We start from the raw sequence: 14,181 nt of genomic DNA on the forward strand, positions 1-14,181 counted from the left end.
GAGAGAGACCTCCTGCTTTTCTTCCAGAGCAGTAAGTCAAGTCAGTGGGTGAGCTGGAAGGCCTTGGGTGGGTCTAGGCAGCTAGATAGGTGGTGCGGTACAAGGGAAGGAACCTGGCTGTCAGAGGGCAAGGGAAGTGTGACTGAGCCCTGAGTGAACAAAAAAGTTGCAATTGTGAAGAGGAGAAGCAGATCCACTGGGCCCTGCAGCAAATGCCCATCCATGCCAACTCTCGATGCCAACCCTGGACAAGTCACGAGTTCAGCTTTGGGTTTATTATGTAGGTAAGCAAAAGGAACGGCTTCATTCTCTTGTCCCTGCCTGCCCTGTCCTTCCCAAAAGAATTACCATTTTGGACCTCCTAAAAGCCTCCGTTGTATTTGCACTTGACAAAAAATAAAAAAGATCTGCGCTGCATTTTCCCAGCTACCAAACATTGGTAAACACTAACAAAACATCCATTAGACATTTTGTTGACTGCGCCGAGAGTTTGGAAAAAGTCGGATGAAAATGAAATGCTCCTGTGGGAAATTACATTTTTATTGGGAAAACGTTTCCTGTCCTTACACTTCTTCAACATTCTTGACCAGCCTTAAGTGGCTATCTCTTACGCTGGCAAGGGAGCCTAATGAAGCTTAAGGACGTTGGAGCTCCATCCATTTGTAGCAGCTGAGGATGGATCTTGACATTATCTCTCTCCCCCACCCGCACTTTAGGCTTTTAAGACTGCAATCCTATACACACACTTACCTGTGAGTAAATCTCCTTGAGCAGACATGCATACGATTGCACCACAAGGGTAGTCTCTGATGAATGGGAGTTGAACTGAACGGAACATCCTTCCACAAAATATTATTGCTCCACTTTAACTATTTGGGTCTTGCTGCTGCTGTTATTTAGTGCTTTTTCAAATATTTCCCTAGACTCCCCTTTCTCAGAATTTAGAGGGGAGGAGCGGGTAAAAGGGGAGGTGGGAGAGAATTCAGCAACTAGGAAGATTGTTACTTTTTAGTCCCAAAATCATTACTTACGGTGGTGAGAAAAAAGTCATTCCCAGTACAAATTCTCCTCAATATCCACCCATGCGGACTTACTGGGAATGACTTTTTTCTCAGCACCGTAAGTAATGATTTTGGGACTAAAAAATAATAATATTCTCTTAGCACCCCAAATTTTGTCCTGGAATTTTCCAAGTAAGGAATTGAGCTAGAAATGGGTGCTAAACTTCCACTAGATTTCCAGAAGTGGCTTTTTATTGTCATGTGGAAGATCACAAAAAAGTGGAAATCCTCAGGTATGAAAACATTGGGGAAATGGAGTAAAGTGCTGTCTGATTGCAGCCTTTGGCTTCTGCGGAAATGAGATCAACCCTGCAGTTCATTACAGTTCAATAACAGCAAGGCAGTGAATGCAAACCCCACCACCTTAGCGCAAGGTGCACACAGGTCTATTCCTGCTCTCGTTGGCTGACTCTTCCATGCATCATGTATACAGGTCGCTAGTCTTGAGATGGGGAAGCCAGATCTGTTTACGTGACTATCTCCCCAGAATTGTTAAGAGGAATCTTCTTGCCCAGACATTGCCTTTTGCGTTTAGCCATCACAACTGTATCAGTTCCCGGTAACAACACATTACCTTTATTAACATCATCATCAATCATAGTCATCATCCTTGCTTTCTCTCTGTAGAGCCAACGGTGTATGATTGGTGCATCAAAAGATATCGATTCTGCTCCCCAACTGTAAATTTTTAAAGAGAAGTATAATGAATTATAAATAACAATACTTTCTTCATACACAAATACCTTCATTTATTAGTGAAGACGGCTCTTCAGTCTAGGTTCAAGTGCACTCTTGTTAGTAAGGAAAAGTTTACGGAACTAGCCAAACAGCTCTACCTTTTTTTATGGCAGAAAGATACTAAATCCATGTTGCCTCAAATCTAACATTTTAGCATTATGCACAGGGCACGGGGGAGATTTGTATTTAAGGAACGTCTGCTTCATGTGCCCAAAATCACAATGCACCAAATTTCACAACGGAAAAGGCCGGTTCCAGAAATCAGAGGATGAAGGATAGCAGCCAGCAAAGGGAAATTCTCAGTGCAAATTGGGGTAAACTGCCTCTTGCCTCTGCTGGTACCCAGCCATCTGGACCCTGAATCTGGATAGAAATGTACATCTCCAGCAAATAAATCTCCATTGCAGCAATGTTCATTTGCATATTTGTTTGTTTGGTTTGGACCGCACCTTTCCATCAAATGGTGCATATAGGTCTTCCTGGACCAAGTCTTTGTATCAGGCACAGGAAACCTCCAGATTAGGCCCAGTGGGGTGTGTTTCTGTCTGTGTGTCTGTATTTGGTGCAAAATTGAAAAGGCAAGTGGAGGATGCTCTTCTGCATCCTCTCTCTCTTGTGCTGCTTGGATGCTCAGAGAGCAGAGGTGAACCAGCAGTGACAGCCACACCCTCTAACTTTCCTCAGATGAAAACAAGGACTCCCCTCAACTGACCCTCCCCAACCTCCTATTTTTGTCCACCACCACCCCAAGCATTTCCTGTCAGAAGAAGGGCGAGCACCACCACTACTTTACCAATGGGACACAGCACATATTCCTCCCGTCCCGAGAAACCCCTTAATCCTGATTTTATTTTATTTTATTCTTTGGTAGATGTACAAAAAAGAAAATCACACACTAACAAATAAATGTTGGAAAGTGTTATGTACTGAAGCTCTCATCCTGGGCCAGCAGGGGGATACTGTAGATAGTTTTCACTCAGGTCCACATATGCAAATAAGGAATTGAAAGCGACGTTCAGTGATTGGATAGTTACAGAAAGTGGTTACTGTTGCGTTGTAGTGCCCCACAAATAACCCAGAGGTGCATTTTAAATAAAAGCACACATTCTACTCATGTAAAAACACCAGGCAGGCCCCACAAATAACCCAGAGATGCATTTTAAATAAAAGCACACATTCTGCTCATGTAAAAACACACTGATTCCCAGACTGTCTGCAGGCCAGATTGAGAAGGCAATTGGGCCAGATCTGGCCCCCGGGCCTTAGGTTGCATACCCCTTCTCTAAACTTTTTTTTAAAAGAAAAAAAGCACTGGGAGATGCCAATGCCTGGCCCTGTCAGTTCCACCAATTGATTGCAAGGCCAGAGAGTGCCCATACGAGATCTGCTTGCCCACAGTTCTGGCCTGGCTCCAATAGGCTTTGCTGTCCCTTTGAAAGATCAGATCTCACTTTCAGCCTGAACAGCTTCCTGACCTGTGAACGCTCCAACAACTTAATCTCCAAATGCATATTGCTTACCGAAAGCCAATGCAAATATACAGCTTAAAATCATTGGGGTGGGTGGGGGGTTCTTAGGTCATTTGAAATCCATTCCTGACTTCCTGCCCATGACTACCTCTTTTGTTATGGTCTCTCTCTCTCTCTCTCTCTCTCTCTCTCCTTCCTCCCTCATTCCCCCTCCAGACCTGTCACCCATTTCATTTAAGCACTTAGCTCCCTTCTAATGAATGAATTGGCATTTCATATTACCTTATTATCCTATAAAGCCAAATGCATACTCAATAACATTAACGGTAATTTCTCATAAAGAGACATTATCGATTGGGGTGCTACCTGTAAGCATTGAAAATTGCAGCCTCCACACAGAGCCTTCCACATCTGGGGCCTGAAGAATTAAAGAAAAATTAAATTTGACAGCAGTAAATTCACAGGCACAATCGAGGCACCAATTTATATGCAAAATGAAATGCTTTATGAAAATTTCCTCTATTTTCTCACGGAGATTTGGAGGGTTGTGGGGAGGGGGGGAGAGAGATTTCACTAGATGCCTCTTCCTCTAATATCCCTCTACTTAAATATTATACCGCAGCCAGTGCTGACTCCCTTTGATGTATAAATAATCAAGTTAAATTATATGCAGCAAGGAGACTGGTTGCTCTGCCATTCTTATTTTACAAAGTAATTTCTACCCTAGAGGGTCAAATTTCCCTGACAAATTCTTAATTACTATGTTGCAACAGCAGCAGAATCTATTTGTGCATAAATCCTGATCATTCCCATGTGGTAAGTAACTAATATTACCAACCATTTCACTTGGCCTGTTCACTGAACTCCATAATTAGATAATACTTTTGATGATGGTACATTTGAAGTCTTAATCCATTTAATTTTTTATGAGATTTTTTTTTATTTTAATAGGGATATGCTAGTGACCGCTGCCTATTTAAAAAATCATTAAAATTCTGTCCACAGCAGTAATAAAGATTAAAGATTACTAATATGGCATTCATAACTTTGCTGGTTTTCTCGAAATCCAGGGCTTAAGGTAAATGGTAAAGGTCATTTAATATGTTAGTCCCTAATTATAAACCCGGGTAATAGGTTTCTTTTCTAATTATCCTGCTCTCTCTGTGTGTGTGCGCGCGCATGTGTGTGTGTGCACATACATACACACACACACATTCTTAGTTTGCCATAAGGAAGTGGGAGCACCAGGGTAAGGGAAATAAATAATCTTGGAATTAAGGCTCTGAACATTGATGAAAGTCAGTAATGCATGATGATTAACTGGATAAAAGTGTATGTTTGAATGTGGCAGTGTCTTGCCTTGCAGCACCTTACAAGAAGATGCAGCATCCATTTACCAGTAGAAAATGAAGGAGAAAAGGTCATTTGGAAAGATTAATACCTTTTTAGTTTAATACCAAACATTGACAAATAAGATGAAGGCCTGTGTTGAAAGCAAGTCAGGAGCTGCTCAAGACCCGAAAAAAGGGAGGGAGGGATGTGTTAGTTTCCTCCGTCAGTGTCGTCAGAAAATGGACCACCATCCTTGACCGAGAACACCTTTCGGCATATGAAATCAGGTCCACGCCCCAAGACGCTTACAATCTGGAATTCAATACTGAGGATAGTAACATGATTGCGTGACTCTTGAGGGCATAGGTGCCAACTACCTGGGGTCCTGGGCAGTGCCAGATTTAGGTTTGATGAGTCCCATAGCCAATGAAGGTAATGGGGCCTTTTCTATGTCCAGCTCTCCTTTGTCAACAACAAATTCTTGCTGTTTTTGTGTGTTGAATATATGCTATATGGTAATTTATGGACCTAGTAGGTATCTGAAGCCATTTGCATGTAACAAAATATGTATTTTATCAAAGTAATCATTGAACTTATCTTATATTTTGGAAATGTTGTTGTTGTTTAGTTGTTTAGTCATGTCCGACTCTTTGTGACCCCATGGACCAGAGCACACCAGGCACTCTTGTCTTCCACTGCCTCCCGTAGTGTGGTCAGACTCATGTTTGTAGCTTCGAGAACACTGTCCAACCATCTCGTCCTCTGTCGTCCCCTTCTCCTTGTGCCCTCCATCTTTCCCAACATCAGGGTCTTTTCCAGGGACTCTTCTCTTCTCATGAGGTGGCCAAAGTACTGGAGCCTCAGCTTCACGATCTGTCCTTCCAGTGAGCACTCAGGGCTGATTTCCTTAAGAATGGAGAGGTTTGATCTTCTTGCAGTCCATGGGACTCTCAAGAGTCTCCTCCTTCATGAAAATGTACATCCAGTCCCCCCCCTCTATTTTTTTTGGGGGGGGGACAAGAGAGTGGGGCCCTAAGCTATAGCTTGTTTAGCTTATATGTAAATCCAACACTGCCCCTGGGTGCCCGAGCACCCACAAAATTCCCCATGAAGCAGCTGGGCTATTTGGAGCAGGACATTTTACCCTTATGCCGAATTGACTCTGTAGGATTGCTCTGTAGTTTAATCTGATTTGGCTGTAATGCTGACTACATGTCTCCTTATTGACTGGGGCCACATGGACAGCAAGAGGGCAGCAAACTTTCAGGCACCTTTGTGTCAGTTAGTAATGGCTGATCTTGGATTGGTTTGCACTAGAAGCAAACTGAGCATTTCCTCAAAACCGAGAAGAGAAGAGTAAGACCATTTCTTCTTCCCTGTAGCTTGGAATTGATCAACCAGGAAAGGGAAGTGGGTTGGGTTTGTCAAAAGAAAGGTGGCTTATTTGGATGAGAAGTGCAAACTAGAGAAGAATTTGGGGGTCATGATGATCACTTTGCAGTGAGTATTGTGAACCTTGAAAGTGAACTGCAAGTTCTGTGACGTCACTAATGCTAAAAACATTAATGTAGCTGCCAGGAAAGGCAGCTAACAGGCACCTACCCCATCCCCCCAAAAAAAGATTTCAAAAAGTTACCATTAATAATAATAATAACAACAACAATAATAATAATAATAATAATAATAATAATAATAATAATAATAATAATAATAATAATAATAATAATAGAGTTATTTGGCATCTCTCCAGCTGTTAACAAAATGTTGCTTCTATGCTAATATCGTAAATCAAACCAGGAAATCTTTTCCCAACAAGCCAAAAGTCAAAATCCTTAGTTTTCTGTTTAATAATAATTGCTGTCTTCACACAGTTGATAATTATTAAACCCAAATTATATCAATAAATACCAATGCCCGGGATTTGTGACGCAGTTTTAATTGGCCGCCATCATGAACGGAAGTGCAGACCAGTTGGTTGTTAAAGTCTATAGGAGGAGGTGAGTCATCAATATTCTATGTTTGTATTTTTAACTAAGACCCTTCCCTGGAAAGGCTAATGTTTGAATGACAACTGGTTTGGGGAAAGTATGGGATGGATGCCTTGATTGGATTTTATCTGTACAGAATGGACTGGACATCTGCATGTAATGGGAGGATTCTTGGACTGATTTGGCAGAAATACCAGCTTGTGAAGAGATGCTGCGAACCTATACAGGGGAATCCTAGACATAAAACCACACAGAAATATATTGTTTGATGTATCTCGCTTGTTGGAAGAACTCAGAGGCTGTGGAAAATAATGAGGATTAACATCAGAATTAATTATGGGAACCATCAGAAATGAATAGGAGAAGCAGTAGAAGTAGGAGATGATCAGATCCCCTCCGACCTCAGAGCATGATGAAGTCTCCCAGAAAAGTTTATAATTTGGCATAACATTTGGATTGTTTAATTATTGAATAATTTGTATAATTCGGAATATATGATGTGTTTTGATTGGAATGTTAAAATGGAAACTAAAAATAATAATAATTAATACCCCACCCATCTGGCTGGATTTCCCCTGCCACTCTGGGCATCTTCCAACAAAATATTAAAAATACAATTAAAAAATCAAACATTAAAAACTTCCCTAAACAGGGCTGCCTTCAGATGTCTTCTAAAAGCTAGATAGTTGTTTATTTCCTTGACATCTGATGGGAGGGCGTTCTACAGGGCAGGTGTGACTACCAAGAATGCCCTCTGCCTGGTTCCCCCTGCAGTGAGGGAACCTCCACAAGAACTTCAGAGCTGGACCTCAGTGTCTGGGCAGAACAATGGGGGTGGAGACTCTCCTTCAGGTATACTGGGCCGAGGCTATTTAGGGCTTTAAATTGTGCTCGGAAACGTACTGGGAGCCAATGTAGGTCTTTCAAGACTGGTGTTATGTGGTCTCGGTGGCCAATCCCCGTCACCAGTCTGGCTGCCGCATTCTGGATTAGTTGTAGTTTCCGGGTCACCTTCAAAGGTAGCCCCACGTACAGTGCATTGCAGTAGTCCAAGCAGGAGATAACTAGAGCATGCACCTTTGAAATGTTTCTTTTTGTGCCCAAAATGTTCCCCTTCAAAAATTCACTGCAGCCCTAATGCTAACTTTATATACCCATGAAAATGTATTAATGAATATTTTAAAGGAATTGTAATCCTGCATAAATCCTAGCATGTGTGCACCATATTTCCAGTGAGTTTTCCCTTTGCTTTCTGCAACTTTCTTATTTTATGTGTTTAGCATGGGGTCGGTAGATTGAGCTCCCCCAAAGAGTTCCCCACCTCCACAGAAACAGCTTAGGCGTCAAATGATGGAAATAATTTCCCTGTCAATAGTAAATCTTCAAGAAGCTACAACAGAATTGTATATAAAGCCTCTGATTAGGAAAATAATCTCTTATAAAGCACTCTTTCCCCACTGAAATGACAAGTGTATGTGTTTATCCTCATAAATATATGTTCATCAACCTGAGTCCCAATTGTAGGGATCAATTTAAGCTGCTACACAGTGATGTATTTATTTCTTCATTTATTACAGTTAGATCCAACTCCTTATTCCAAGGACATAAGGATGGCGTACAGTGGCTTCCCACCCAGTTTCATCCTCGCAACAACCTCATAACAAAGCTGAGGCCTTAGGCTTGTTCACATGTTGCATTGAGCACAAGTGTGAGTTGTCTACACATGTACAAGTCTTTGAGTGTCCACTTGTTGATTTCTTGTACACTCAGCTGTTATATACTCAGAGTGTACACTTGAATGTTACATGTGAATATATGAGTGTACCGTTCAGCTGTTGTGTTCCTGTGTCTGGGGGGAGAGAAAGGTTTTGGCACAGCCCTAATTATAACGGCTGGGATCAAACTTCTCTGCTTTGATCATCGAAAAGAAGCAAGCATCTGGTGTGCATTTTTTTAAAAATAAAAGACATACTTGAAATAATTGCAGGCTCTGCCATGTGCACCCCAAAGTTCTGTGCCATCTCTGTCTTGTATAAACAGCACAGCAATTTTAAGTATTTTTCATTTACTGTTGAGAAGCACTGGCATCAAGCAAACCAAGCCTACAGAAGGAAATCAGCTTGCCAGGTCCACAGGAAATGGTTCCCAGTGGAAGCTTTGGGTTAATCATGAAATTTACCAGAAAGTCCATATTGCCCATTACTATACAAAGTTTTTTATGAAGACATAACCACACTGTGGGTTAAACCACAGAGCCTAGGACTTGCCGATCAGAAGGATGGCGGTTCAAATCCCCGCGACGGGGTGAGCTCCCATTGCTCTGTCCCTGCTCCTGGCAACCTAGCAGTTCAAAAGCACGTCAAAGTGCAAGTAGATAAATAGGTACCACTCTGGCAGGAAGGTAAACGGTGTTTCCATGAGCTGCTCTGGTTCGCCAGAAGCGGCTTAGTCATGCTGACCACATGACCCGGACGCTGTACACCAGCTCCCTTGGCCAAAAAGTGAGATGAGTGCAACAACCCCAGAGTCAGTCACAGCTGGACCTAATGATCAGGGGTCCCTTTACTTTTACCTTTAAACCGCCCCAGAGGTGTTGCATGCATCTCTTCACTTGACGATAGGCATCTGTGTGTGTAAGATTGAATTTTGGGGTAGGGTCTCAGCTCAGTGGCACAAGACATGTGTAGCATATCACTGGGTTCCAATCACTGGTATCTCAGGTAAGATCTTAAGTAGCTGGGCTCGGACCCAAACCAATGAATTCAAGGTACAAGAAAAGGAATTCTGACTAAACATCAGGAAGAACTTTCTAACGGTAAGAGCTGTTTGACAGTGGAACAGACTCCCATGAGAGGTGGTTGGCTCTCCTTCCTTGGTGGTTTTTAAGCAGAGCTTGGATGGCCATCTGTCATGTTTGATCTAGTCGAGTTCCTTCATTGCAGGTGGTTGGACTAGATGAGCCATGGAACTCTTTCCAGTTCTACAATGCTATGATTCCTATTCCCTTGGAGAGCCACGACTACTCGGAGGAGAATGTACAGAGTTACTCCCATGATGGTGTTAACTCAGTTGAAAGCCACATCACACATTATGAACAGGTGTTCCTTTGCATCAGTTGCCTACCCTTTAATAAAAGGCTTTCTTGAGAGCAGAGTACTCAGTGCAATCCACTCCAGTGATCAGAGTTGACCTATACTCATTGAAAAGCTATATAGATCGGTAAATATGTTCTGAAGATAACACACAGGGTTGTAAAGTCTTGCGGCCCATCCTACGCAGGTTTGCAAAAGGCAGATATTAAAGGATTAATGATTAAATAACAGAAGGACGCTTCCAGTTGTGAAATACAAATAGATTTCACCACGGCCTTCCCTTTCAGCTAACCTTTGAGTGAGAGAAACTTCTGCTGATGCCAAATGACCAAGAAGACATTAACGACACATACTGGTGCCTCCCAGGTGCTGCTGGGTATGTCTCCCCACTCCTGAGCTGGCTTCCCTCACAGATGCCGGGTGACCTTGCAAACATCTCCGACAAAGGTCGGAATGGATTCATTGATCAGCTAGGCCAAGCATATGACAGTCTGTTCCTTAATTGAATCCCAAAAGGGGGCAGGCTGGGTTTTTATTACAGAGGCCAGACGATAGCACTCATTAAAAGCTCCACAGACTGTGTGGTTTACTAATTAGTTTATTATACAGACACCTTGACGATGGGCAAAGTTGTCATTTTGCCCTTTATCGCACAGGGGATGTTGTTAAAAGTTTAATCAGCTAACACTGACCAACTTAGCTTGGCAGGCGCTAGATGGTCATTACCGAGGTCACCCCTGCTGTAGCGATTCTGACAGGGTCACAGCATGAACCGCCAGTAAAAAAAAGGAGTGTTACATAAGGTAAGGGGGCACCTGGAAAGGAACCAGGAGGGGGGAGGAGAAAGAAAGAAAGAAAGAAAGATGCTCTGCAGGGAAAAGGAAACAGATGGACTGTTAGGACAACTGCATTTTGCCATTGTTTCTCTTTGCCTACATTGCTTAACATATGACTCGTCTTAATGTGCGAGGAACACTTGGAGCTATCACTTTGATATGCTTATCGCCTTGAATGGACACAGGCAGTTAGGATCAAGTATGGTCAGAGCCTGAGCATCTCTGCATGTTGAAAAGCAGAGGTGTCTCACTCTCAGCAGCCCAAACGATTAGGGAACGTGTTGCCGAGTCTTGAAATGGAACAACGCTGTTGCAAACGCTGTTTCTTATTTCCTAATACTTTCACTTTAGAACTGATTGCCCACAAATCCCAGTCCATTTGTGGTTAGCCAGAAGGAATTCCCATGGTACTGTTGGAACTAATTAATTTATCGGTCACAGGAGCTGAGATTCTGCAGCGTCTCACAAGGATCGGCCTTCAGCCACTGGTCTTGTCTGGGTAGGACTTCTGGGGCAGAAGTTCAGGGTTCCCTCTAGGGATGTGCTAATCTGTCAATTTCCATTTCATACAGTTTCTCATTTCTCCAATCTTAAATCCAGTCATTCACATTTCCACATCACTTTACTGTTTTTTAAAAATTTTAAAAAAGGTCTGCTGAAAATTCACCAGCATTTTCATGTGTTCACCCCCCCCCAAATATGCATCTGTGTATGCAATTTTCCTTAATATGCACATTTTTTGCAAAGCAATTTCCCCTAATGTAATGCATTTTTGCATGTTATTTTCACTAAGATATGCTTTTCACCTTCGTTTATGCAATTTTGTACACATTCCTTGGCTAGAGAACTGCATTTCAAAATCTGGAGAAGTGAGAATTTTGAGGGATACTTATGCTGCGCTATGTGTATTATTTCAATAAATGTGCAAGTAGGTGCATTAGCATTTAAATATAAACTATAGTGGAGGCCAAATTCTCCAGCAGTTCAGAAGGAACTCAGCAAAGTTTGTTTGTTTGTTTGTTTGTTTGTTTGTTTGTTTGTTTAAAAAGGCAGAAAATTATAGCCTTTTGCTCTGCCCTAAAACCAATGCAAAAAATCCTTTCTGGAGACCCAATCACTGTTGACCTGTGCCTTATATAGTTTGCCCTCAAGGCAGTTTTGGAGGGCTGCGATTTCCTCCAGGTTGTTATTCCTTGCCAATTGCAGTTCCATTTCAATCTGATGCTGATTCCTGGATGCATTGATAGGGATAACATGCCACTGGAAGGGACTGACAAGCAAGCTTCTTTTGTTTTGTTTTCCAAAAGTGATGTTGGGTTGAGTCAGGGAACAGGCACCTGCCTGTGTCTGTGTGCATTTCTAGTGCCTGTCTGGAGCATCAGGAAATGCCATAAACAGGAGCCAGATTTCCAGTGATGTGAGGATGCACATGGATCCATTTCCTTGAGGGTGAATTGGCTGACTAGTTCTGGCCACAACTTGTTTAGTTTCTTTTTTAATCCTTGAAAGTCCTTGTGTGTTTCTCCCACTCATTCTAGGATTTGGAGAAGATGTCTTTCAGCTCACCTGTGCTATGATCCGTTGTTTTTTTAAAATAATAATAATAATAATAATAATAATAATAATAATAATAATAATCTGGAGATGCCAGCAGAAGCTGGGACCATCTGCATACACATACTTTGTGAGAGTCGCTCCGCTCAATATAATCAAGGCTGGTACCTGTATCTTAACAGGGTGTGTGTGTGTGTGTGTGTGTGTGTGTGTGTGTACTGCAGGCTAGATAGCATCTTCAAGGGGGTTCTTGAGATTAAACTTCTTCCCACTTCAAAATCAGACACACTCATCCCACCAGACTGGTTTACAATGGTTTATAGATGTCCCATTAATGTGTTTAGGCACAAACAAGAAATGCTAATAAGCAGTGGTACTGGAAGATGTTATAATTCGGTATATAAACTATTGTGTGTAAATAGGTTTTTGGGGATGCAAGGGAATGGAATTGTTCAGGCAAAAGTTCTTTAAGGAACATTTCAGAATCACAATAGTTAATATGCAGAAGATGTAATTATAACATCTTCCTGTACCACTGCTTGTTAGTATGACTTAGTAGTTACCCCTGGAGTTTTCTCCCAGTGATGGATTGCTCTGTTACATCCAAAAGAGGCAAATGCGTCTTCAGTAACCCATTTTTAGAGGCCGTCTTTAACAGTGAAACCAAAACGCTCCAACTTTTCCTTCAGCTGTATCTCCCTGAGGCAACGAAGGAATTAGCTCTGTGTGCCTGTGTGTGTCAATGAGGCATTTTGAAATTTCACACATTTAAATCATCCCAACTTTGACAGCATTTTAAACACATTGAAGCACATTTCTAAATTCAGATATTCACCTGTCATCTCCTCAACAAGCTTTCCTCCTACAAGGCTCCTGCACGGCAACGGAATAGAGTCTGGGTGGAAAGACTTGCTCTTTCCAAATAGAAAATAGTTTTAACAGGGGAAAGGATGATGTAGAAGGACACAGGTTTGGTACAAATATCGACATTATCATCACCCGAGGCCCATTGTCAGCATCTGACATCCTTGGATATGTGCCATTGTCCCAGCTCCCAGGCAGGGTCTACCAGGACTCTCATATCTGGGCATGTGAGCTGCCATGTTAGTTTTCTACAATGTCATACCATAACATGATAGGAGATAGAAATGGCCTTCTTTAAGCCCACTGAACTGGGAAGTGGCTCACCAAACAGCGCTTTTTAGGAGCAGAGGCTCAAACCCAGAGCTAGTACTATTCACCCTTCCTTTTGGGGAGGGGCTTAGCCCATTTACACACCCCAAAATGGGGGGGGGAATGCAGTTTTAGTTGATAAAACTGAAGGAAGACATAACTGAAGGAAGACGTAACTGATTCATGAACTGTCAACTGTAATTGAAATCTAGTGACCATTAGTGTCAAAAAGCGTCGTTTGATGCCAAAACTGTCCTCTAGACCCTTGAATTTCTGATAATCCACATATCAGAAGACTAATAAGAATACAGAGGTGCCTGTGGCCCCCTCCATGCTGCTGGAACACAGCCCCCATAATCCCTCAGCATTGGCCAGACAGGGTGGAACTGATAGAGGAGGAAAACCTACAACATCTGGAGGATCACAGGTTCCCTAATACTGGTGTAGACAGTACACAGTTAGGCCAGTGGTCTAAGCATTGATATATGAGGATAGGGTCTTAAAGCACGTGAGACCACCATCCTGCTGAAGCTAAGCTGCACTGGGTCTGGTCAGTGTCTGGATTGGAGGCCACCTGGGAATGGAATCTTGGATTCCATGATGGAAAAAAAGGCAGAAGAGAGAGAGAGAGAGAGAGAGAGAGAGAGAGAGAGAGAGAGAGAGGAGCAAGCCTAACTATGGAAGGTTAGCTTAAGTTATGCCTGTTCCAAACTCCTTGTCCATGCCCCATCACACCTTTGGGGGAGATTTACACTAGCATAAATTCTGCAGACTTAAGTTCCTCCAGGTGAGCCCCAGCTAAGCTGGGGCAAGGGGCTTACACTTGTGTATCTGTGCCTCAGTTACAGTGAGTGAGAAACTTTCATTGGCATATCCCTGGCTGTGTTGGGGCTCCTCCAGGAAAGCCTGAGATCCACCGAATCCAAACTCTCTCATCT

General features: G+C 42.5%; 1 long non-coding RNA gene across 1 annotated transcript; it reads right to left on the reverse strand.

Moving 5' to 3' along the window:
* Positions 1-1,614: 1,614 nt before the first annotated feature.
* On the reverse strand, positions 1,615-3,688 carry LOC309541526. Its single transcript, XR_014223795.1, has 2 exons — positions 3,635-3,688; positions 1,615-1,739 (listed from the first exon to the last, which is right to left on the reverse strand). It is a non-coding gene; the product is annotated as an uncharacterized lncRNA (long non-coding RNA).
* Positions 3,689-14,181: the final 10,493 nt, after the last annotated feature.

This window comes from Podarcis vaucheri (genome assembly GCF_965113315.1).
Source record: "Podarcis vaucheri genome assembly, chromosome: 10".
NCBI classification, from domain to species: Eukaryota; Metazoa; Chordata; class Lepidosauria; order Squamata; family Lacertidae; genus Podarcis; species Podarcis vaucheri.